The sequence below is a fragment of the Cygnus atratus genome, chromosome 4, assembly GCF_013377495.2.
Source record: "Cygnus atratus isolate AKBS03 ecotype Queensland, Australia chromosome 4, CAtr_DNAZoo_HiC_assembly, whole genome shotgun sequence".
Lineage (NCBI taxonomy): Eukaryota > Metazoa > Chordata > Aves > Anseriformes > Anatidae > Cygnus > Cygnus atratus.
Genome location: NC_066365.1, coordinates 35,412,030 through 35,438,012, shown reverse-complemented (window position 1 = coordinate 35,438,012; position 25,983 = coordinate 35,412,030). Strand labels below are relative to the sequence as shown.

The 25,983-nt window shown below is 42.9% G+C and overlaps 1 protein-coding gene across 9 annotated transcripts in view; it reads left to right on the top strand.

Moving 5' to 3' along the window:
• Positions 1 to 4,299: 4,299 nt before the first annotated feature.
• Positions 4,300 to 25,983, top strand: part of SMAD1 (SMAD family member 1) — a 49,733-nt gene continuing 28,049 nt past the window's right edge. For 2 of the 9 annotated variants that reach the window (XR_007708217.1, XM_035549308.2), the window contains exons 1-2: positions 4,300 to 4,584; positions 5,870 to 6,037. The gene's annotated coding sequence lies outside the window, so the exon portion shown is untranslated. Of the gene's footprint in view, positions 4,585 to 5,869; positions 6,038 to 6,073; positions 6,187 to 21,324; positions 21,717 to 22,350; positions 22,503 to 25,153; positions 25,273 to 25,983 lie in introns of those variants that run through there. The other 7 variants (XR_007708221.1, XR_007708218.1, XR_007708220.1 and 4 more) reach the window with 7 other exon arrangements.

The following is a 25,983-nucleotide window of genomic DNA, read 5'->3' as shown; positions in this document are numbered from 1 at the left end:
TTTAGTGCAGCAGTCATATGGTGCAACCAAGTGAATCTACTTTCCAAAGTTTCTAAACAACCCCAGGCAAGACCCAAAGGGAAAATTTCCCTCTCTAGAAGAGCACAATCCTGGTGCAGCAGAGCAGGCAGCAGAACTGTGCTTGGTGGCAGTATGCGATTTGCTGGCAGAACTGAGCAACCCAATATTCCTCCCTTCTTCACCAGTAACATAATATTGCTGGAGCAAAGTCCTTACATCAGAGTCTACAGAGAAAAACACCAATAAAGGAGATAAGGGAGCACCCTGCTTAGTACTTTTTCTCAGCCCAAACCTTTTGGATTCATAACTTTTAATAAGGATCTTGGCAGCTTTAGCCAGCTACATTAATCTTAGGCAATTTTGGTCTGAATCCCATCATCTCAAGGGTGGAAAAGATGAATGACTGCTCAATCTGATCAAAGACTTCTCTGGCATTTTTAGACAGATTTACAGCAGAAGCTTTATTTAATGCAACAGAGGAAAATACATATAATAATCTTGGAAATTATCAGCTCCACATTTATTCTATATAAATCCCACTTAATCATGGTAGGCAGTTTAGGAAGAACTTCTAAGTTAGAGTGAAATGGGTTCTTTGTACTTTTGCATATGTGAGTGAGTCAGGAAGCAAAGGTAGGTCCCAAACAGACTTTTGACTCTACGGGGACAAACTCATGAAGGGTTCATTTTAGTAGATGGCTGGACACACTGAAGAAGGCATATAGAAAACCCTCACAACTTCCATCTTCAAGGCCTTTATAGCCTACTTCCTTTAGGTTTCTGTGCAACCTACACAGTGCCAGCTCAAAGCTTCTCTTCAGGGTAAGCGAAGTTGAATCTTGATGCTTGAGGATGTGGTAAGCTCAACCTCTGGCACAGAACAGCTGCTGAGGCACTGTGCTCCTTCTCTTTCCCTGCCCCAGCTGCCCGCAGGTGCCAGTAGAGTGCTCAGCGGGGAAAAGGGTGGAGAGGAGGGCCACTGTGTCCTCTTTAATGGGGACAGGACGTCAGGTGAGCAGCTCAGCGGCTGCCATCATTCCGACGCCCCATTCAGTTGGCCTATGGATGGCCACAGTTCATCCACGCTATGTGCACCATACCACTCCTGCTGCTGTGCAGGGATGAAATATCCTGGCCCAGCTCGGACCCAAGCACCTTTCTCGGCAGTGGAAATCATCTGCCAACTCTGTGCTACCAGGGCTAGCCAGTGCCTTGTACCCAAAGGGGTTTGGAAAACTGTACTGAGCTCTTTGCAGTTATGATGACCTCTTAAAACTACTTCTTACCTTCTCCCACATGCTGTCTTCTGCCTGAGGCATCTTTCCCAAACAGATCTGTGTAACTGCTGAACAGTCTGCATATCCACTTTTAATAATGCTGTGGTGGGAGGCTTGTTTAATACCTCACCTATTTAAAGAAGAAAAGCTGTGGAGGACAGAGGCTGATAAGTACTGTTTTTACCAGCCAGCCCAGTAAAGAAGGAAATTATGAAATCAAGTATCCTTAGAAAGCCATTATTCTTCCTGACAGAACTCCCCTCTTCTCAGAAAATACCGCTCATATTTTCCCATGCTAGGGCAACACCGTAATGGCTAAAAAGAAAATCACTCTAGTGATTTTAATGTAAATAATAAGTTATGTGTTTGATACAATTTAATTAGCCACGAAGCTCTAGTTTCTGGCACAAACCTGGTGAACATAAAGGTGAAGCAAAGTTACTGTGTTTGGTGCTAAACTGTCTCCAGAAGGCACTCGCTAGCCCTGGAACCCCTGTGAATAAGCCAGATGAAACATATGCTGCCTGGCTGAGGTTAACAAGAAATACTAAATCATAATCTGCATATAAACTCTGATTTTAGAGGATGATTGAAAGCTAATAGTGGAGGTAGCAGTTGTCATCATAGTATTTCTTAAATATTTGTTATGTGATGTAATAGAATAAAAATATGTGATATAATGAGTGTCTTAGCACTGTGCCTTCTAATAAGCTGTTTTTGAGAGGCAGATTTTAAAGGTGATTAGGCAGGTGCTTGCTGAGATTTTAAAAAGTGTCTAAGAGATTAATGTTGCCTTTGAAAATCTTATTAGAAGTTTATCTGCATAAGTGCCCCAATTCCACTGAAGTTCAGGCTTATGAGCCTTAAAACTGATGGTTTCATTTGATTTTACACCTGATCTGATGAAAAGTCAGACTGTTTCCAAAAAAAACTGTTCTTCTCCTTCATTGCTCCTAGCCCCATGTCATGTTTTCTTGCAGCAGACTGAACACTAATGTCATTGCACAGTAGGATATGAAAAAAGAAATAATGTCCTCTGTAACATCTTCAGGTAGCACAATTATCTGGCCCAATGCAGAGGAGGATCACTGTTGTAGGAGAAGCATCAAGCTATATTCCTGGCTATATGTGCCCTTGCGCTCTCTACTTTCCATTTTCCTCATGTTATTCAGAAAGGCTAGTTAGATTCTAGTGATGTTTAATTAGGGTGTATTAAAAGTAGCTGATGGAGATGGAGGTGCTGAATGTGCAGAATCCAGGTAAGAAAGATACTTGTTGATACTACTCACAGAGTAAGGGGTTTGGACAGTCGCCTGTGAGTTGCATGTCTTAAAGCAGGCAGCAGACTTGCAGTTTTGGCTTGGTTGTGTACAAAGGCAGCCCTGCCAGGAATGGCACGCTGTTTCTGCTTGTTCTCAGGTCTTCTCTCACAACTGATCAAGCCAGCTCTGACCAACCTTCTGACCAACCCTGTCCAGAACAGCCGTTCAGGTTATTAAACGTCAGCAAAAGGCCACAGCAGGCTATTTTGTTGCCCTTTATAGGTATAGGAGCATATTAATGCGATCCTCCCCAAGCCTCAGTCTAAGCAGAAAATAATTTAATTCTCTCATACTGAAGCGAACCAACCAGTCAACCCTAACAACAACAAAAGAGGTAAAAATGCGGTTCTAACAAGACACCTGACAAACTGCAGTGCTTCCCTAATTATCGTCTTGTCATATCTGCTTAGTGTGAACCATGCACTGAATAGATGCTCGGAGCCTGCTGCCCATCCCAGGCCTTCTCCACGTATTTCTCCGTGTGAAACTGGAGCGCTGAGGTGCTGCCAGGCTCTTGGGGCAGTCACTACAGCTGCACCCAGACACCTGGCCCTGATTTCAGTACAAAAAGAGTAACAGCCTCTTGTTTCTTCTGTGCATTGCTTGGAAATGTCTTCATTACACTGATAATATCTCAGTTACATTGTGCTCCTCCTGACCTTGGGCAAGCCATTTCAAATCTGTTTCTTTGGACTCCTCACACACCTGGGAGGATGGATGTGCCAAGCCAGGACTGCTGTTGTTCCTGTAATCTGCAGGGTCTCAGTCTCGCTGTGCTTTAAAATGAGGTTAATGCAGTACAAAGGGCTTCCTATGCACATGAAAACGTACTGGTGTAGGTGATTATGTGTGAGGTGATTATGTGTAGGTGAGATGTGATTATGCCAGTACAGATGTATCATGCATGATCTTTTTTCATGTAGAAAAGTCTTCCACTTCATGCTTCGCATCTCCTTCCAGGAATGACAACTGGGTGAAAGCCAAGGTATTTGTTAAAAAAACGTGTTTCAATTCACTCATACGTGCGCTGTGCTCATCTGAGTAAAGATTTCTATAGCCACAGTTGGTAGCAAAGCTCACCTTTCCTCGAGAGGGCTCCAAATGTTCAACTGGACTCACTTCAGAGCAGATGCGTGTGAATTCAGAGTTTGGCTCCATTTCAGAGGGCCGCAGGGGTGAGACCTCGTTCCCCTACACCTAATCACACAAGAAGCCTCACGCACCTTCACGGGTTTCCTCATGGACATTAGGAGTAACTGCAAAAGCACGCAGAGCCAGGATGAGGCCCGCACGTACAGCACCTCGGGCTGAAGCGGTGTGTTACTGGAAGGTGTCACTAACTCACCTTCAGCATTAAACACGGACTGAGCAGGGGCTAAGGGAGTGAATCCCTTGCGAGAACCAGAGGCAGGCCGAAACCCCGGGCAAGCAGCGTGCTGCCAATTACTCCAGCTAATTGCCAGCCTGCCGGTGCTCGCCCTTCTCCTCGAAGCCCAGCCGCAGCCCGCGGGCTCTCGGCCGCCCCGCGGGGCGAGGGGCCGAGCCGGCCCGGCCCAGCCCGGGGGCGGTCACTGGGAGAGGATCCCTTTTGCCGGTCCGTCCGTCCGTCCGTCCGTCCGAGCGGAGGCTGGGCGGCTCCGACCGCCTGACGCCAGCCAGGCCGGCTCAGCCCCGGCGCAGAGGCAGGGCGAGCGCGGGGCTGCCCGGCGGCGGCGCAGCGAGCGGGGAGCCCCCGCCCGGCCCGACCCGGCCCGGCCCCCTTCTTCCCCTCAGCCGCCAACAACTTGGCGGCCCCGAGCCTCAGCGAGCGGCTGCGCCCTCCTCGTCCTCCGTCCTTCCTCCCCGCGGGGGTCCCCGGGCAGGGCGAGGGGCCGCGGCGAGGCCCCGGGGAAGCGGCTCGGTGCCCTCTCCTCGCCGGCATGATGGCGGCCCTCCCCGCCGGGGCGCGGGCTCCAAGTTTCTGGGTAGGTGCCGCTGCCGCGGGCTGGGAGGGACGGGAGGGAAGGGGACCCCGACCCCGGCCCCGGCCCCGGCCCCCCTCGGGACAGGGCAGACTCTTGCCTTTGTGTTTTGCGGGGGAAAAAGCCCTGGGGCTCGGACGGACCGCGGCTGGCCCGCCTCGCCGTCCTTCTTCCCTGCCGTCCTTTCTTCACGATGCCCCCTCCCCTCTTTTTCCTCTTTTTTTTTTTTTTTCTTTCTAATTAACGTTTAAAATGAAAAATCTCTGCTCGGAGGTCAAGGAAAGTTCACTTTTTTTTTTTTGGCCTCCTCCGTGTTTGGATGCCCGAGATTTTCCCCTCCTCCGTCTCGTTTCTTCATGTACTCGGGCTGTACAGCCGAGTCCTCTTATCCTGAATACAGCTCCCTGAGGCTGCTGGAAACGTCCTGGTGTGGAAACACTCAGTCATGCATTCAAAAAATGGACCAAATCCTGATTTTTTTTTTTATTTTTTATTTATTCTTTATCAACTGAAATCAGTGGGAGTTGTGACTGAGGAAGGACTGCTGTGCTTGCTCTTTTGTTAGTAGATCAATCTGAAGAAGATATGGGGTCTGACCTTATACTTTGCTTTTCCAGTATACAAATGATCTTTAAGAATAAGCTGTAATTGTTATTTTGGTGTATTTTAGGAAAAAAAAACTGTGTTCGCTGCATGTAAAACAAGGTATCAGCTTTATTTGGGGAAGGAGAGGTATTGTTGGATCGAGGTGGGGAGGAGTGCAAGTAGATGTGTATTCCAGATACAAGCAAATGGAAAAGATCGCTGCCGTGAAACATGGCATTGTTTAATGGATGTCAGCGCTTAAAGATACCGCATCCCGAAACTAACGTGTTGAGAGAATAGCTCTGTTTCACACGTGTCATAACTCATACCTCACATCTCTTTTGCACGGAGGAAAGTAGTCAAAAAGAGAAAACTTTGATTCATTTTTTTCCCCCAATAGTTCTGCGTGTTTTTAAGCAGCACTCGAGAATAAGACTAAAAGCTGCAGCTAACCCAGCCCACAGAGACTGCTTCTCTCCCCAGGCGTGTGTCTGTAGCACATTCTGCTGGTCCTTCTGTGGCCGCCTGCACCTTGTCCTGTCAAACAATAGGAGCAAATCATGTGAGGGAACTTGGGGTGTCAACATTGACTTTATTTTTTTCTTTTAATTGTCTGTAATTGCTCGGTTGAATTACAGGAGATTAGTTTGTTAGTTGCAACTGATTAATGTTCATTTTATTTTTCCACTGAATCGGAGAGCAGTGCTGTGAAGCTTATTAGCGGTTCCCGTTGGATTTCAGTGTGAGATTGGAGTGCTCGCTTCTTCGCTGTGACTGGGAGATCATCAGTATGACGATGAAAGCTCTCTAGCCCTTTTTGGAGTTCTTGCCCAGGTCAGAGGGATCAAATCCTTGCAGCTTACTTCAGACTGTAAGTAGGAGCTTGAGAGAAATTTCCCTTGAGTTGGGTGATCCAGAAGCCTTCCACAGCTAGTGGAAAGGATCAGTTCCAGGCATGATCGGGTTACCCTAAGGGTAGGGATTTGTCCTTGCTTCAGTTTTGGCCCCATCAACCGCTAGGTATGTAATCAAATACATTTTTTCCTTCTCTGTCCTGTTCAGCTTTCCTTTTTGTCTACCCTTGAAGATGTGATGATCCGGTACGTTTGAGAAAAGTGACTGAATAAGCAGATGGAGATGTTTCTGTTTCTGGATAAATATTAAGTATCAAATCAGATGTTTGAAAGCTGATGAGTTTAGTTTTGGTGTTCCTCTGTAGTCTGAACACAAAGTAAGGAGTTGAATGTACACAAGAGTAATACAACGGTTCAGAAAAGTATTTACTGTGTTTTAGAGTACTGGCAATATATTTGGATTAAGTCGTGAGTTACATTGCTTGGTATAAAGATTTAAATTTCAAAAATGAAGGGGTTGTGACTTTTTTTTTTAATTGAAGCATGAATGCGCTGTATATGACATATGGCCAGTGGCGTGCTCTGTGAAGTCCAAGCTGTGTGTGTAAAATAAAAGCTTATTTGAGTAGTCTTACCAAGCCTAATGGAGGCATCATCTCAGCTTTATAAATAATGTAAGTTGTGTATAATGTGGAGTCCCCAGAGACTGCAGAGAAAGCATCATTACCAGCCTTTTCAACCTGCTGGAGATCTTAAATTGATTTACAGCACTGAACTGGTGCAAAATGATACATCAGGATGACACGGGGTCAACCTGTAAAAGTCTATGATGTGAGCCCGTTAGTTCAGTCATCATAATTAAACCGTATTATGAGGGCAGCAAAGCAAGTGTCTGTGACACGTCCCATTGTGCTTCAGATATGGGTGGTTTAAGAATCAAATACAGAGAGCACCGTATTTATTATTGAAGTTATGCAAAGAGTAGATGAAATTAAAGCTTGTGGTGCTGTGAAGAATAAATACTGAACCAATTTAGGCTGACTCTTCACCTCTTTCTTGTAGTCGTTAGCAGCTGAAATAGATGAAGGCATGTGCAGCGTGGAGGTGTGTGTGTGAAGAAGTGATTGTGAGTGAACGTCTCTGAATTTTATATATTCTTTCTCTAGTCTCAAAACCAACTAGACTTTACCTGCAGACTGCAGACAGATAGCAAATAGACAAGCAGGCAAAAAAGCTAACTTTTTTTTTCTTGTATTTTTGTCCTACTAAATGTTTTAACTGCCTGTGGAAACATTCTTGCAGATCTGAGTTCTTTTATAAGACATAGTAGCATAGTCATAACTTGAACTATATGACCAAACTTATTTTAGAACAGAGACTGTAATTTTGAGTATGGGTTGGCATAGATCACTCTACTTTTCTTAGTGGAGGCAACTGCAAGCTTCAGATTCATGTTTCTGCTCTAGATAGCTTAAAGTAGTGTGTCACAGACAGTAAAATGTTTAATGTGTTACATATTACACATCTTATGTCTTGCCACTTCTGCTGATAAAATCACTATGAAGTGTTTTGGGGAAAATCCTCCTAAAGCTCCTTTTCTTTTTTCCAGGAGTCAGTGTGGTAGTTGGAGATTTGAGGGTTTTGGGTGTGTTAGTAGTTATACCAACTTTTCATACCTGAGTTGGTGTGAACTCTGCTCTACATCTCTTGAGCTTCTCCCCTCCAAGAAAGAAACATATCTTATTTTTACTTGCTGATTTTTACTCAGGGGTAACTAGAAAGCTAATTTTGAGAGAAGCAAAGAAAAGTCACTAGTGGCGAAATAGCTGTTAGCATTCATCTTCAGTTACATCGCAACAAGATGTGCTTTAGCTGAGATGCTTTCTGAGCAGTCAGTAAAAGAACTGAAACTCGCATTTGGGTGCAGTGTCTTCTAACATGTGGGTATGGAGCTCTCTTCTGCTGTGTCAGTGCAGGTGAATTAATGGAGTGACCTAACTGAAAACAAGGCCATACAAATCTGTGAAAAAGAAAATTGGATTTCATGAAATGCTTTATGGTTAATGAAGTGGTTCTACTGATGATTTATTTTTTCTTTTTTTTTTTTTTTTTTTTTTAATTTGTGGCTTAGGTTTTGATGAGAGGCTCAGTTGTGCTTGCAGAGCAGGGAAAAGTCTACTCTCTCCTCAAAAAAAGTTGTTTCCCTCTGGTATTTACAGGCTGTTATTGTTCCACAGGCCTTACATTTATTCAAAAAACAGAATGTGTACAAGTCTTAATAAAGAAGATACACAGTTCCTAGAAATTTACCTTTGAAGTTTCTTTAACAGAAAAGTTGCATTTAAACAATAAGCACCAATTCGGCAAGCGTAGCCTGAAATGCTTGCGATTTAAAGGCTCGTCTACACAGGCATCTTACGCTGCTCCTTCATTTTGCACCAGCTGCAAAAGTGTAACTTCAGAACAGCATAGAAGATTTTCATGTTAGTGTTTTTTGCTTGGGATGGGAATCAAGTTATTTTAAAGTGGTACTTTTTTAAAAATTGATAGAGCTGTATCCACACAGACTGCTATATAACAACTATTTCCATGAGAATGTGGCTGTTCTTCAAGATTGCAAACAACAAGGGAAAATGTTAGATTAGGCCTTTTGTGAAGGGCTTTGCAGTGGGTGGGTTCAGGGGTGATGAGAAGGACACTCTGAGCTGTTAATGGCTGCCACAAAGATCTCTATCCTCCTCCGAGAACAAACGTTAATTTGCATTAGAGAAGCTTTTTTGTTTTGTGTGTATTTGAATGGGGGTGTCTTTGTTTTTTGACAGGATAGAGAAGCCAAACATTTCATAAAACAAACAGGCTAATTTCAAGGAATGCAAAATGTTTTCCAGAGTGAAGCCAGGTTGTGCAGGATCTGTTCCCACTTCAGCTTTTTGCCTGCATGTGTTGGCTTTGGAAGTGCCTCCTTGCTGAATAGGAGCAAAGCTGGAGGACGCTACTTCAAATTAGATTGGGTGAGGTAAAGTATTCGGCACACATAACACTGAGCTCTACTCAGTTGTGTAGATAGGTCAATTTTTATTATTATTTTTCCTTCTGTAGAAGGAGGGACTTCCAATGCGGAGAACTTCACAAGTACAGCAATTCTGGACACTTGCACAATGTGGTCATGCTGATATAACTCTGTAGTTGGTCTGGGCCAATGTCACTTTTATTTTGATATAGGCTACCCACATGGGAATGCGATGTTAGAATAGATGTCGCCCATCTTTCTCTTTTTGTCTTCCCCCACCCTTTTGCCTAGCATGCAGAGGAAAGGTCTGGAGTACGAGGAGGAAGACAAATTATTTTTAAACATGCCTTTATATAAGTCATTATATTTAGGCACTGTTCAAAGCAGTGTCATCCAAAGGCAACTATTATGTTGACTTGGCATGTAGGCAAATCATTAATGTGGTTCACCAGTGATTTTTTTTGAAACATTATTTCATATTTCTGTGCTTATAAAGGGAACTTTTCCCAACATGGCAACAGATACGACTGTCTAAATAGCACTTAATGGTATTCAGAAGTATTTAACATGGAAGTTTTTGTCATTACAAGCATTAAAATGCCAATCCACATCAAAGTGATATGTGACTATCAATCCAGTATTGGATAACTTGGAAATCAGATATCCATGATTTTATTTTATTTTTTTACAGTGTTAGAGACAGTGTTAGTGCTATAGACAGAATCTTGAGTGTCTTCATTCTCCTTGCTTCTGTGCCCAGAAGCTTCTGTACCCATGGGCGTAAGAGTCATGTGTGCCTAACAGCTTCAGCTGGTGGACCTTATTTCAGTGTGAAGAAATCTTGTTAGAGGGGAAACTGAAAATGTATCATTTTAATATGTACTTTGTGCAAGAGTTGAAGTTGGATTTCAGGATTTACCACGTTACGGAGTTTCTTCTGCAGCAGTTACAAGACTGTTTAAAAACTTGTCCAGGTAGGCAACAAGAAAAAAAACACATATATGCACACAGAGCTAACACTTGACACTTATGCAGCAGCTCAAAAAGGGCTTTATGAATTTAAACAAACCTTTATGTTCAGATTCCTTAGGTCGTGCAGTGACCATAGTTGGTAATACTTTTGCTTGCTTTTCTTCCTCTGTTTGTTCATATTGGGAATTAGCATTTTCTTGTTTTGTGTTTTCATGAAGCACTGATTTACTGGGGAAATTTTTCTGATAAATCACTTCTGACTTCTGGTTTCAAGTGTTTTAAGGGATTGCCAATAATAGCAGCATTCTGTCTGGTGTAACGTGCTGAAACCAGGACACGACTCTTAAAGATTCCATATTCTTACTGTGGCATATATATGGGATTATTCACACTTGATAGGTGTGCTCTATTTGCATGTGCACATATCAGTGCCTAAAATAAAATGCACTGCTGTTGGAAGTTAAATGATTTGGACCAGATAAAGGTAGAGTAAACCAATATAAAGTTGAGTAGAGTCTGCTAATTTACTAAGGTACGTGCATATAATAACTATTTGAATATAAATACTTAAAAGCTGCTTAAACACTTAAAAGCATAAAATCATTGGAGTTTTGGTTGGAGATGAAGTAAATATCTGGGGAATCAAGTTGCAACAAACTGTGGCTTTCACTGAAATGTGTTTCTGAGGGTGATAGAAGGAGGAAACATCTGCTGCTTGGTCAGATACTGTTAATGCGTTGCATATTTGACTATACTAGCAATGTATTTCACCTTTGTATCTGTTAGGTTTCCTTTGAATATTAATGTGGAAAGAATTAATGCAATGCACTTGCTGGCTTGCGTTTATTTTAGTAGTAGGGAGTTTCATTCAGCTGACATGTTGAGGAACAAAATATGTGGCTTTTAACTAGTTATATTTCCTGAGGCAGTGGAAAGAGGACTCTCAAAGCTTTTCTCCAAGACACATATGGAAGGGGAAGGTTTAGTGTGGAAGCGAAAGCAAGTCCATCTGGAACTGACATCTCCTGCTGTTTCACTTGATAACTTCTTTAAGGTTACAAACATAGTTTAATTTTTCGTGGTGTCCCTGTAAGTTACACAGTGGATAGCAAGTGTGTGAGAAGGTTGTTTTTTCTTAAAGTCTTTGTTCTTTTCTTTCTAGCCCTCCCAAGACATTGCAAAACAAACTCTTTTGAGTGTTCCTGTGGGATGAAATGTTGGCAGAACACCTCTGCTTGCTGTTGGCCGGTTGTCTTTTTTTTCAAGGGTTTCTGAGCTGTGTTGTATGAAACAAGAAAGCTATTTCCAAGTCAGGCCACTAGCCCCAGCTTAAGAGTGTAGGTTCTGCTCACAGGTTTGGAAAGGTTACTGAAATATGATCATTAATAAAACAGTTCTGTTTCTTGAAGGGTCTTTCTCTTGATATCTAAGTACTCTGTTGTGTAATTTGACATATTTTTACCACTGTTGTGGTTTCCTTTGGGGAAAGCAGCTTTGGTTTGGATTTAAACTTATCTATGAGTTATCTGACTTCTCTTCTTCTGTTGCCCTTACTCCACGTATTAAAATAAGACAGCCCATCTTAGCTCTGCAGGTAGCTTGGGAGGTGAACACATGGACATGACAAGGGTTGGGCATGGTTGCTGAAGATATCAGGTGCTATAGCGATGAGTATGGTATGGGACCCTCTGCAGGTCAGTACATTTCAGTAGCTCAGAGACTGTGAAAGAAGTGGTGGAAAAGTGGCTTCTAACCAGAGCTGTGTTAAACAAGGGCGACAGGACAAATAACTGGTATTTTAATGGAACAGAGCCATATGTGAAGCAAACTTCAAGGGTACAAGGAGCAAAGGAAGGATGAGTGAGGCAACTCACAAGACTTCTGGATGCTTTGAAAATATTTCAAATGTCTAAAATTTGAGGAGGGATATTGTTGTTAATATTTTTCTGTGCTTTGCATTCTAGTGTATCTGATTTGTATTTGAAATTCTTGAAAGAAGTACAGTGAGGTCACAGGGCATTTTAAATAGAACTTGAAGTGGTCAAAATCAGGGAAGCAAAGTGATCTGATTGTGATTTTGATCATAATTCATGAAAGCTCGTCCTTCGTAGAATTCTGACCAAATCTGCTATCCTCTGTTGAAATGTATGACTTTTGATTAACAGTACTGAATCCACTGAGTTTGTCTTCCTGGTGAAAATGCCATATTACTTTAAAAGCCAGGTCTCTTGTGACTCTGACTGTGCAAAGCAAATGAAGCTCTGTCCCTACCCCTACCTAATAGGCACTTGATGTGGTTTTTGTATTTGCACTGAAGCAAGCAGGCTTCTGTCTAATTTTCCCGAACTAATTGTTTTTTGTTTTTATGTACGTAGACCAAAGTATTGTTGTTTTCAAATGATTATTAGGTGGGTTTGTTTTGAAAACTTCTTTATTCCAGTTGTCTTACAACATAATTTTTTTTTTGTCAGAACAGCCATGAAAGTGGTTTTGAAATGTCTTGCCTAGACCTTCTTGTAGACTTGATAGCACATACATGATGACTTCAGGGATTGCAAAGTGCATGAAGTGATTACATTAGTTTAATTTCACATGTGTAGTCCTTCAGGAATCTCAGACATCTAAGATGGGTGCTTTCCTGCACAGAGAGGGAAGAGGGAGGTGGAATAAAATCAAGTGGCATCATTGTGGTCTCCTCCATCAGTCTCCAAAGTTCAGGACCAGAGTTTGGTCTCCCTTCACGCAGTCTCTTGGTCATTGCTCTTGCCATCAGATGCTTTTGCTTTTTCATCACTGAGACTAGGAGATGGATAAACTGGGAGTTGGTTGTGTCTTTGTCTCTGTTTTGTTCATTACCTGGTGAATGCAGTGAAGAACTATACTGTTTCAAAAAGGTGTGAATTTTGATCTTGCTGGCTATCTAGGGAAACCTGCCTATATATATAGGTTGCCATCTCAGCTATTACAGTTTCCTGTTCTGTGTTTTAGCCCACTGCTGGCTTTGCAGTCTGGCATATTTAATAATAGGCCTTTTATTTTAGCCATGCAAGTGTCAGTGTTAAGTGCTTCCACTTGGGTGTAGTAGCCAAAGGAAAACTTTGTCCATATTAACTTAAAAACTTGAGATAACTTAATTATAGCTTCTGTAACATGTGGTATTAGATTTCATCTGGGAAACGTTCTATAAATACTCTCAGCTAAAAACGCTGTAGCGCGGGGTTTTTTTGGACAGATGGGTATGAAATCACTTTTCTTTTTTCTTAAGCTTGCTTGAAGTGCTTGCTAGACCCTTTGGTTGTTCAGAACCAGCTGGGGCAGAGCTTTTTGCTCTGGGGATGAGACAGGGTTGTGCAAATGAGCTGTATGCTGCAGAGACTGAAGTACTTGTGTTGGAGCTAACACTAAATCTTTGTCCCAGATATTGTTTAAAATTAGGGAGGTGGCAGTTCCATGAGACGGAAAGGACTCTTAACAGCTCAGCTCCTCTCAGACCAGGCCACAGATTTCTTTGCTGGGGGACTTTGGTGCTCATCCTGCTCTGAGCTGATTGCACTGCTCTGCAGAAGACTTTCTGTGGTTGTTCCGGGTTAGGAAGGTGAATGGGCTGACAGACTGTAAGCAGAGCATGGAATTATGTTGGAGTACCAAAGCTGGAGCAAGGAAATGAAGGGAGACTTTTTTTCTTTTTGGGTGGGAACAAGCTGTCTGAGCTGCTCATCTGCTTGTGGACCTGTGACCTTGCTGGCCAAAGGCAGCTGTTGGAGGTAGCCAGTTGTAAATGAGTACTGTAGTACTCCCGGATGAAGATTTCCTTAAAATGCTTGCCAAGGAAAGGTCTAATTTACATTTTTTTTTCCCAGATACTTATGTTGGTGATTAGCATGGTGAGGTTAGGCTGCCAACAGTTACGTCAGTCACAAAACCCCAGTGTAGTTATATAGGCAGCAAAATGACAGTGATTAATGATGTAGCTTATTTTATGGGGGGTGAGGGAGGATGGATGGGGAGGAACACTTAAACAAGCTTTTCTGGTCAAGTGCTGTTTTGCTGCTATAAACTGCAAGCTGTATTGGAAGTGTTTTTCTAGTTTAATGTAACTGCATGAGCAGAACATCCTGTATAAGATAGGACAAATGTTCTTTTTCTCACGGGGAAAAGAATGTCCTCCAAGTTTAACTTCATGGTAGTAGAAACTTTTTTCCCCCCTCTTTACAGTATGAAATGTGAAACAACCGGCAGACCATGTACTGTTCATGTCTTTTTTTTTCTTTCTTCCAGAAAACATCACCTAACATAACTGGCATAAATACTCCAAGGGCTATTTACTAAGGTTTCCTGGCTAACTTCCCTTTGCCCTTGCCCACACTAGTTTATCAGCTATAACTCATGACCAGATGCAGTATATCTCCTGGAGTCTGTGAAGTGGGAGCAGGCAAGTAGGTAAAGGTGGACGTCAGAGTCCTCCTGGTGATACCTCCACCTAAGCATTTTCTTTTATTGAAGGAGTAACTGAAAGCGTAGGACTGTAAATGTGTGTCCTCATCTGCCTGATGTGAAGACATGCCTGTGTGCCATCGTGCGTGCCTCAGAGCCAGCTGGAGAGCTTCCTGCGCTTATTTTGGCTGAAAAAAGTTGATGAATGCTTGTGTGTACCACTCTGATCCTAGACTAGAAAGTGGTCGTTTTGGGAGAGGCAGAAAGTGGGCAGGTTAGATGGAAGTGGGAGGTTTAAATAACTTAGACTTTGTGTGCATTGCTGCAATTTGGAGGAGATACTGAAGGAAACTTCCAGGACGTTCATCAGAGTGCACATCTGCTTAGTAGATATCAATCAGTCTGACATGCCTCGTGAAGAAGATTCCAGTGAAGTTCTTGCTGATCACACTGGTCTGACTGCTGCTTGTCCCCACATCTCCATCCCATGACCAGGTATTGGCGACAGATATGGTACTGGCTTTTAGCAGGAGTAGCATTGTCACTGAGGCCAGCGTCCATGCTACTTTGGGAAATAGGCCTAGTGCCCATGCAGTGCTCATCCTGCTTGCAAGGAGAGGAGATGACACTGGGCTGACTCAACCACACTGTCTGAATAATATGCCTTCCTGGCTGTGGTGGTCCTTCGAGAAATTCAGCAAGTGACCCCCTGCTTCTCTCTCCACTTTACTCCTGTGTGTGCATAGGAGGGAGGAATTTCAGCACCTACACTGCAGGAGCTGAGACTGGGGTGTGCTGGTGGCAAGCTGCTTTCACTGAACTTCAATAAACACAGTTCTGCATTTCTGACTATAGGCAGGTTTCCATCACACCTTTGCCTAGCTTCTTGCCTCCCCGTACTTGGGACACAGGGGTCCTCAGCCTTACAGGCCAGCCAGCAGCCTGGGTTTGAGTCTAAAGTTTTGTTATCAGGAGAACCTGGGAGTCCTGGTTTCAGCCACAGAATTAAAGGCATCTAGATTCTCAGCTTAGAGACAAGGAATGTGAAATTACTGTGTGCTCTTTTTTGCTCACTGGCATTTAGCCTAGAAGTAAGTAGTCTTGGAGAGCTGCAAGTCCTGCAAATTCATCCTGGTGTTTCTTTGCAACTTATTTGGGGGCTGGAGTCCTCCTGTCCTCTCTACTGGGACAGCTACAACTGTTTATTCAGTAGCAGGCAGCAATGGAAAGCTTGGGAAGCATTCTGCCAGGTTTTTAGCTAGTTTGCTGCTGACCCCAGAGGGCATGTGTTGGTCAGGAAATGCTGTGTTTTGGTGTCTGAGCTGTAAGGGTGCAGTGCTTCAGTTCTGCAAAGCCCCAAGTGTGTAACTTTAAGCTTGTCTTAGAAAATGATGGTGGAATGAGTAAGTTCCCTGAATTCTGTATGCAGAATTGTATAGTCTCTGTTAATTAAAAAAAAAAAAAAAAAAAGAACACCTCTCAGATAAGAAAAGGATATTGAGTGATTCTTTATATGTGGCTTGATTCCTCTTCCAAAGTCATAAAAAGCTTGCAGATAACCAGGGGCCCAGATAGATAGATAACAACCATTTTCGCTTGTTATAAAACTTCCGTATTCCCAGTAAGCAGTGTAGGAGGCTATCTCCCACTTCCTTTCGAGTTGTGCAGTTGGCAAGTGCTGTATGAACCATCAGTTCCTATCTGTGGGCTGAGGCCTTTGTTCAAAATCCTCCAAAGCCTTGATCTCAGGAATAGGAGAAAATAGTTTGACGTGAGATTCTGCAGATGTTCTGACTCAGGGCTGTGACGTGGTTTTGTTTCATTCTGCAGCCTTTTGGACCTCTTTGAATCTTCAAACACGGGTGCGTCCTCGTTTTGTGCTTTTAGAAGGGGGAAGATGTGTCTGAGAGTAAAGGATCCGTGCATCTCATTCCCTGCCGGCTGTAGTTGGAGGCCCTTTGGTTGGCTGAGATTGATGCAGTAGCACTGGAACGTGCTTCAGTCTCGGTCGTGGTGCCTTGCCCTCCAGATTCTTGCTGAAAACTGTCTTTCTTCATCTCTTTACCTCTGCACTACCTTTGCAAGTTCTGTTCTCCGTTTGTAAGTGGGAAAACCGGAGGCTCTAAGCAAGGAAGTGGCTTGCCCAAAGGAAATAGGATTTGTCTTCTGAGCACCAGCCCAGCACCGTGTGTGACGGTGCTCATCCTGCTGATGAGGTTTTACAGGCTTAGGGATGCCAGGAAGAAAACATCACTGATAACAAATTAACAGTCAGTTGTCTACTTGGCATAAAAATGCTCCTAAGAATGGAGCCTTTAGATTTCATCATTGGCCTACTTGTCACCAGTGAGGTTGTTGGCCTAGTTGGCAACCATGGTGGTGCATGATCTGCTCTGTGCCAGGTGTGCCTGCTACTTTGGTTTAGAGTAACAGACCACATAAATGCCTTGATAGTTGTGTGTTAGTGACTTTATTCTTCCACCAGTATAGTTTTTAATGTTGGTGGGAGCATAGCCCATGTTGAGGTGTTAGTGGTGTGTAGTTGAAGGTAGTTCAAGGTTTTGGTGTGGACAAGCTCAAACGTGTAACTCACGTGCTGGTAAAGGCCTCCCTCAGTCTCGATCTGTGGTGTGTTTTAAATGGGCATCAAAAACTTCCTGACCTGATCTCAGGTGAATCTCTAAATGCGTATTTACCTGCAGATCTTAACAATTCTCATTTCCTTCTGTAATAGCTAAAGAGACATTTCTAAACGCTGTGATCTTGGCCTCTTCCATTTGCCAAGGGCCTGGCGGGTTCGGGAGGCTTGGCAGATACGGAGCAAGTGCCGGGGAGTGTTTGTGGCCCGGTGGTGGGCTGCTGCTCACCGCCTCTTCTGGGGACCAGGGATGGGAGGAATTCGTGTTGTTGAAGGTCCGGTCCCGGTTTTCAGAGGGCTGCTAACGGCAAGCAGTAATTAAACAGTGCTTCATTGGAGGGTGGAAATCTGGCAGATCTGCTTGTTTGTTTCTGGGCTGTGTAAACTTGGCTTGTGAAGCTGTATCATCGTTAAACGCTTTCTCTGTCCAGAATGACAGTCGTGAATTGCAAGACGGTTTGTGAAACTGAACGTGGACCTTTCACTCTGCATCTTGTTGTTTCAAAGAGATGCTGAAGATAGTGCTTTGAAGGCCATCTAAAGGCAAAAAATACTTCCATCAATTTTGCAAATCAGGCAAAAAGGAGGAAAACTAGAGGAATCCTTTTTTTAAAAGTAAAGCGTGCATCTAAAGAAGTGTGTACTTCATACATCATGAAGAAGTCTTCAGTAGTGGCAATCCAGAGAGGCCATTCTTATTTCGAGTGTATAAATGGTGGGTGGGGGATTAATCTGTGAAAAGAACTACTTATTTTAATGACCTTTTTTTTCTTGGTTTAATTTTCATCAGCCTGCTTTTTACTGAGGCTTGACCTAATAACACTTTCATTAATGAATAAATAATTTTTCCTTCTCAGTTTTTGTTGCCTCTTTCATTGGTGAAACATTCTGCTTTAAAGCTGAGGATTTGGAGCTGTAATTTAACATCTTTACTTAATCTCTGATGAATGAGGTCTGGGTCACAGTCTTTAAAAGTGGTTTAATGCAGCTGATGTAACTGTATCAGTGCATGCTCTTGGTAAAATGAATCATTTGTTGGAGCACTGGCTTGTATAAGCTGAGCATAACTGGATTGCATTTGGTGTGGTTCCCTCCTTAAAAATACTCTGTTGTAGAGCTACTCTAGATGAGGCGACAGCCTGTCGTGACTCCATGCAGTCTGTGCCATCCTGTAAAGACAAAACGTCTTGCATTTTATGGGCTTTACTCAGAAATTTTGAAAACTGGGTGCTGATGGGCATTTTTCAAAGATTTTTGCTTTATGTTGCAAATGTATGTTTTAACTACTCTTCAAAAATAAACACAAAGCCACCCTGAAAGTGACATGTCAGTAAATTTTCCCCATCTCACCTGTGAAGGAAGTTCCTCCTGCCCTACCCTGATGAATTGGAGGGAAGTGCTTTTTTCAGCTGATAAAAAGAAATAAAATTCCATGCCCTTCCCAAAGGAGGAATTCAACAATTGGACAAGTGGCGTGGGACCATGTGTCGGTTTGTAAAAGGATATAGTTTGTAAAGATGTTTCCTTTGATGCCTGTGATGAATATGGATGCGTTTCCGTTGGAGAGGGTTTTGATTAAATTATGCAATTAGAGCTGACCAGACAGATCTAAATATAGGAAGAGGTTTCAGTTATCCTGCCTTTGTGTGTAGTAACACACCCACACAGATGTGTGTTTGTTATTGTTGTAAACAACACCTGTTTTCTGAAGACAGTTCAAAAAGTCAGGAAAGGGAATGCTCTTTGTGGAAAAAGGGAGTTGTACTAAAGTTTTATGATGAAAGGGAAGGGAAGCTATTTTCCACAGCTTTCTGACTCTTTAGTGAAGGACTTCTAACGTAGATGGCTGGGCTGGTAATGGCATCTTTATGGATACACCATGTTCACAGAGCTGTAGGCAGTGGTCCAAACGGGGCTACAGGCTGTTCGGCATTTTCAAGACATGGCTTGTGACATCTTCTGATGCTGACTGAGTTCCTCGCCTTCTCCTGTCCTCCTGCACACTTAAGGTGGCTAGGGGGGATGATGTGGTGTGTACAAGCAATGTGGATAAATTTGCCCAAAGATGCACAATAAGATACTCACTGTGATGATAAATGCTTACTGCGACTAGTAATTCATTTTATCTTATCACAATTATTTGTTTCAATATTTTTTTCTTTTGAATATTGGGCTTCACTTGAAGATTTCTTTAAGTGGCCTTTTGCTTGGAAAGAGTATAGAAAATGAAGTCGTCTCCCCCTTTACAGCATTTAAAAAAAAAAAAAAAAAAACAACCTCATGAACACCATTCTGTCACGGTTTGTGGTTCACAGCATTGTGTTCATCTTACGAGTTATTTGAATGAAGCTCATAGCTTTGTAATCCTGTATGTGCCAGAACTTTAACTGAATAATCAAATCACAGTTCCTTCCTGACTTAAGTTAAAATATTAACTTGCGGTTTTAGAGATAATCTATGATAGCACATCTGAGTCAGTCCAGCTGCTTGCCGACACCAGAAGGGGTTTCTCCACACCTGGGTGTATAGTTTGGTGCATCCTACTTGTACGAGCCCTCCTGTGCACTGGGCTTATCCGGCTTCCACTCCAAGTTATTTGGCAAACTTGGTGTTAGTTTTTTTTTAATCTGTAGTCTTGGCAAGATGAAGCAGTGCAAAGAGAAGACCAGCTGATGTTAAAGGAAGAGATAGATGGCAGTTTGTGGCTTCATGGAGTCTCTGAACACAGGAGTAAGTAAAATTCAGCAGTGCAAACTAGGAGTTTGCCATTGTTTTTTTTTAAACTTGGTTAAAGCTCCATGGCTTGAGGATTTGATGATTGTTTAAGAGGCTGTACATGTTAGTGTTTCTTGTAAACAGGGAGGAGTTGTGCTCTAATTAGGGTGTAGATAAGCTTCTTGCAAGATGTGTTGTTCCAATTTGTTTTCAAGTGTACAATTTTTAAATGTCAGAACAGTTACAGAGAACAGTATCTGGCATTGGGAAAAGCTGCTCTTAATGAAAAAGGGGGGAGCAAATTTAATCGATGATGCATCTGTTAAAATTGGGAACATGCATTTGCTGTGTCACTTCTCACAATTACTTGTTTATTTACAAAGTCTCTTAAGGCATTTTAGTTGGGTTATAATACAGTATTCAGTTTCTAATGCATACAGAAATGGAGCAGTAGTGAAGTTACCTTAAGTCTTTCAAATGTAGGAACCAGAAGCTGAGTTGGTAGGAGAACGCAGGAAAGTGTACCTTTTGGTTGGTGGTAGAAACCAGCCAGAGGCTGCGTATGTGGTTTGAACCGTGGTGATCATTGGCAAGGAGCTGGCAGATGCTGATGGTATCAGGTTTATTTCATCATGCTCTGGAGTAACTGAGCACTGGGGGGTTTGTCATTTGGGTTGCTGTCATGTGCCCCCCTCCACCCCAGTACATAAAGCGTCTCTTGGGCTCGCTTCCTCATTTTGAGTGAGCGGTGGATCTGCTCTTTGGTGCTCGGGTGACGTTCAGAACTCCATCAGTCTGACTTGGCTTGTTGAATGAGGGAGAAGTTGTGCAAGTCCTTCTAAAGGCAAACACTATTGATAGCCATATGCTCTGTTGAGAACTGCTGGATGCTTCTTGCAAAAAGCTGGCACTTCACAAACACCCTTACGAGCTGCTGTACTAAGTGGTGCAGGTAGGTGTCTACAGGGATTTTCCCTGGGCCGAAAAATGGCATAATGGAGACTTTCTTGAAAGGATAATCAGTCCCTCATTCAGATACAGTGAGCAATTAGTTGTCCTAGTCCTCTTTATGGGCATGGTGCTTCGGTCTCAGGAACCGAGAGAGGCTGCCTTACGGGACAGGCTCAAAGTATCTTGCTGGCCCTTGCTGGATGTCTAATACAGTGCCAGGAAAACAGCCTGTGCAGTATGTTGAAGTATTTTCAACACCAGTATTGAAGTGCTTCTTACTCAAATGCTTGATACGTGTAGGTATGTATCACATACTGACACCTGTATCAGTACAATGCAGAGCAGAAATTAACGCGATTGCGTTTTTAAATTTTTTGTTTTTCATGCCAAGAATACATCCAAAAGAGTTAACTTTCTTTCTTGGTTCTCCTCATCCTTTTCAGAAATGCAAGGAAAGCCAAGTTAGGTTCTGTATGAACTCTCTAATGAGTTTTACAGCAGTTTGAAATGAAACTTGCTTTCTTTTTGCATGTGTATTGTAATGCTCTTGAAGCTTTTACCAGGTTTCCGTGCATTTTTTCAAGATGAACCAGATCTGATCTTCTGCCATAAGAAAGTGCAAAGAAAGAAGTCTTTGGTTAAAAACGGAGTAATTCAGCAGAAGACTTCAGACTTCTTGTTTTACAAGTCACATTGCATGAAGAAGGAAATCAAAACTTTTTGCTGCTTTCTCCAAGGATAAGGAGCCAGAGGAAGCTGGTGCACAAATGGTGTAACACATTCTAGCATTACAGATGTTTGGACTGCATACTTTTTAGTAATACGTGGAAATAGCTTTTGCTGGGAGTAAAGTGACAGCTCTCTGGCTTCTATGCCAAAATTTGATATTTTTTCTTCTGGACCTTTTATTTAAAAAAAAAAAAAAAGTTGTACTGAGAAGAAACATGAATTGCTGAAAAGTTGTCTTTCAGAGAAGGTAAATGACTAAATATTTTTTAAGAAGCAAATTAAAATTTGCTTGTTATTTCTTTATGTTGTCAATTCCTAATGGACCCTTAGAGGAGGCATGCTGAATAAAATAAGATAAATTGAATTTTAAGAACATAGTCAAAGAATAGACAGCTCTCTCTGTTAACAATTACGTAGATTCTCTTCCCTGTGGTTCCTGCCCCTTTTTATGTCTAACTGTTCTGAGCACATATTAAAAATACGTAATAGGATCCTTTCTACCTGCATCACCGAGCCTGTAATACAAATAACAAAATTAGTAGGAGAGTTAGAGCCACTTCTTGTTTGCCTGAAACTCAGGCTAGGAGTTGTTTCACCTCCCTGACAGCGAGGATCATCTAATTGTCCTAACCCTTTCTCCACCCACCAAAAACAATCATTTATGCAAAGCAGGACAGTTTCCTATGGGATCTCCTGTGGGAATTTGAGAACAGTCTCACTGAGTATTTTACTGTCTGCTTCGTGTTGCTGACAGTGTAACCGTCTCTGCTTTGAGGGCTGCAGAACTTCACTTTTAGGCATTTTGCCTAAGTACATTTGTTTAAATCCAAGGCTGGCTAAACAGCTGTATGTATAATGCTCTTTTTTTTTTTGTTTTACAGCCTCCTCACAAGCTGCATGTGGGTTTGTGTGTCGGTCCAAAGATGACACAAAAGACAGCAGCAGTGAAGGAGGACAAATAAAGCAGTGCTGGTATTGAAAGAAGTTTGTTGATTCCAGCTCATCCATCAGCAGACAGAACATGTAATAAAAAGTGCGTGGTTTTTGATGTGTAAAGAGTGGCTGATAAGTGGGTAACAACTTGATTTCCTTTAAACTGATTCCAGGCTGCCTTTTGGAGGGTGTCCTGTTGTTTGGACCATGTTTTTATTTCACTGGTAGCTTGTGAGTAAACGTACCCTTCAAGGGCTGGTGGCCACTCAGCTATTGGAAATGCTAGCTCCTGGTTTCCCAGAAGGGCATGTGTATTTAGGGAAGAAAGACTCAGGCTGTGTCATCTGCTGACTCGTGGTTTAATCTTTATTGTGTACTTCCAGCTGATAAGACCACTGTGCAAAAGTAATACAGGAAATGATGCATTGCAAAAACCAAAAGTGGCAGAAAGGGAAACGGAATGTACTGGCAAAAGCTTGGCGCTATGGGCACGCTTTTGACTTCTTGGAAATGAAAAACTCCACCTACACGGCCTTTTTTTAGTTTAATACCACCATTGGAATTCGGTGTTAGTGGTATACAGCAGCCTGTGGTTTTCTCTTTTCTTTCTTTTTCTTTTTTTTCCTTCCCCCAATCCCTTTGCTTTGTCTTCTGGCCTGATCAGGGCTTGGATGTTCTTTGGGCAGGCTGGGCTTCAGCAGTAGTCCCAGGACTGGAGGTTAGTGGCAGGCAAAAATGGGGCTCGTGTTGCCTTCAAGTGTATCTACAAGTACTGTGCCTAACGTTCTCCATGTGCTCCAAGGCATTTCTCACTACAGCAGTTGCTCCAGAGGTGCCAGTTGTTAAGATAACACCTTTGACTGTGATGATGAGTGTTTTGGAACGTATTTATGGGAATGGGAGACGTGCATGTTACAGGATTTGAGCCAAGAATGTCAGAAAGCCTATTCCTATGATCTATGTACTCGTGGCTACATCTGAATGTCTTCCTAGGCTTTGCAGAGCTTGTGTGCTAGCACATGTTAAACAGGTTGTATTTCCAGGCAGTGGTATAAACATACAGTTTTTAATAGGCAGGACTTGGGAAGGGGAGGATGGAGAAGTAGTTTGGCCATTCATTTTTAAAGTAGCTTAGTGGAAATAGGTCGTGCCTAGGTAGAACTGTGTCTGCGTTCATCACCAATGTTGACAGAAGTGTGGATTGAGATTTAGAATTTGTACTTTCTTTTTCACTAAAACTTCAACTCAAGTCTTTTAAATATTCTTGTTTTAATTCTAACAGATGTGAAGTAGAAAGCTTGACTTGATTGCTCTGTGGTGTACCATTGTGCCTTGTACCTCTTGTGTGTGGAACTGGCATTTTTTGTTTGAAAGGTGCAGGAGAAAAGATATATCTGCACATTCAATGAGATACAGATTATGTATGAGTTACTCTTAACTCAATACTTACAAGCACATTTGAAGCATACACACTGGGTTTCTGATAAAAGGTTCTTACGCTAGGACAACATTTTAATAGTGCACTTTAGAATGCATGTAGGGATTAAATATACACGGAGTACAGTCAGCGGCAGTAATGGAGTTTCAGTTCAGTCAGCAGTATGGCACGTGCCCAGCTAACAAAATAAATTCTTAACTTTGCCCCAGGCTCATGCAAATCTTGCATCACATTGACGTTATTTCAGATAGAAGTCTTAGCGTAAAAGGAATGGCAAGTTACCAGTACGAAGAGCAGGTAGACATGGTCTCTGTTAGATCATAATCATTATTCATATAAATATGGTTTATGCTTTCAGCCTAATAAAACCAAACCTTTGCAATTAGGTAATTGTTTCAGTGACAACTTAATTTGAACCAAGTGGATGGTTTTCAGCTTAAAGCACTCCAAGTATAGTGGCACACTATGAAACCAATTCATGACAGTCAGGACGGTAAGCGTGGCATGGCATTTACAATTTCAAGATCTGCAGTCGTTTCTTAGTCTAAATAATTCTGTCTCATGCGGCTGCACTGACACCTTCTATCCTGTGTGTGTATGGGTTATTTTTTTTGGTCTTTCTGATGGTAACAAAAACATTCGTATCCTCTTCCCCTTCCCTCTTCCTCTGCAACCTGTTGGTATCCACTCCAGGATACGTTTCCTGTCTGTCTTCATGCTGTGTTTGAAAACTGATGGTTTAGTGCTCTTTGCCTATTTTTTTCTCCCCCTTTCTGCCGCCAGCAGTGGTAAGCTTTTTGCTTGCTTCCAGCTTGGGCAGATGTGAAACTTGCTGCTCACAGCAGACCCTGCAGCAGGAGCAGGGGCTTCTGCCAGCCTGCGTGGAGTTCCTCTCCTACCTTCACCCATTGTTTCGTCCCTGTTCCACGGCTCCCAGCTTGGGACCTCTGTGCCATCTGAAGCCCTCTTATCAGTCGTTCCTCCTACCCACTCCTTCGCGTGTCCTTGAGTACAGCAGGCTGGCGTTGCAGCGGGAGGGGTCAGGATGTAATCAGTGCAGTAAGTTCATGATCGCAGTCTGCTTAGAAACTGAGGGCTGTTTGGCGGGGTGGGAAGACGGAGCTTTGCTTTCATGCGGGAGATCACTGAGGGCAAGGTTCTTTCTAGTTTACTTTTTTTTTTTTTTGGTTTGTTAATCAAAGTAACTCAGAGGTGAAGCTGCACTGTTTTTTTTTGTCTCAGGTTGTGATATGTGCAACTCTGGTGCAGTGATTTTCGAGCAGTACCGCTTGCGGAGGGCTGGGTGGCACAGTGCTGTTGGGGCGTATTGCTTCCAGCTGCTCTTTGAAAGCAAAACAAAAAGCGCTGCTCCTCTTGTACGCCTTCCTTGGGACGTTTTGCTGTTTGAGGTTGGCACCGCTGATAGATTGCGGTGAGTGCCCTTCACACTTAGCAGTGGAAGATGAAAGTTGAGGGACTGTTTTAGGCTGGATTTGGTGGGAGCTGTGTTCCTAATACAGAGCCCTTGCCCTTCTGGCAGGTCTGTGTGGGAATACAGCCATGTCTTTTTGTGCTTTGTTTTTTTCCATCCAGCTTCTCACAGCACTAACTGAGGCTATGTTTGGGCACTGAGCAGAAGCATTGTTGGAAGCTGGCAAATGCAGTTGTGGTCCCCCTTGCTGCATGGCACAAAAATCACTGAGGCTATGCAGCAAGTTGTGTGGGGGACCTGAGCAGGTGGGGGAGTCGTCCTGCTACGTTCTTCATTTCTTCACCCCTGTCCATTCCTTCCACCTCATCCGAACTCCCCCAGCCATCTTTGACTTTGTCTGTGCTGCTTCACTATTTTCCAGGGCAATCCCCTCATTTATTCAGGACTATTTTGCAGGGAGGGACATGAAAGCTTCACCAGCAAGTCCTGCTGCTTACAAGTCTGTGTCAGGCTGTTCTTTGAGTCCAGTTCTCAGTCAACACTTTGTGTTGTGGTGATTTTTTTGGGGGGTGGGTTGTTTTTTTGTTTGTTTTGTTGTTGTTGTTGTTCGTTTGGTTTTGGGTAGCTCAGATCTTGTGGGGGGGAATGTTTCTAACTGTTGTTGGTTAACTTAAAAAGTAAAATCTGTTTTCCTCTCCCACTGTTCTCCTG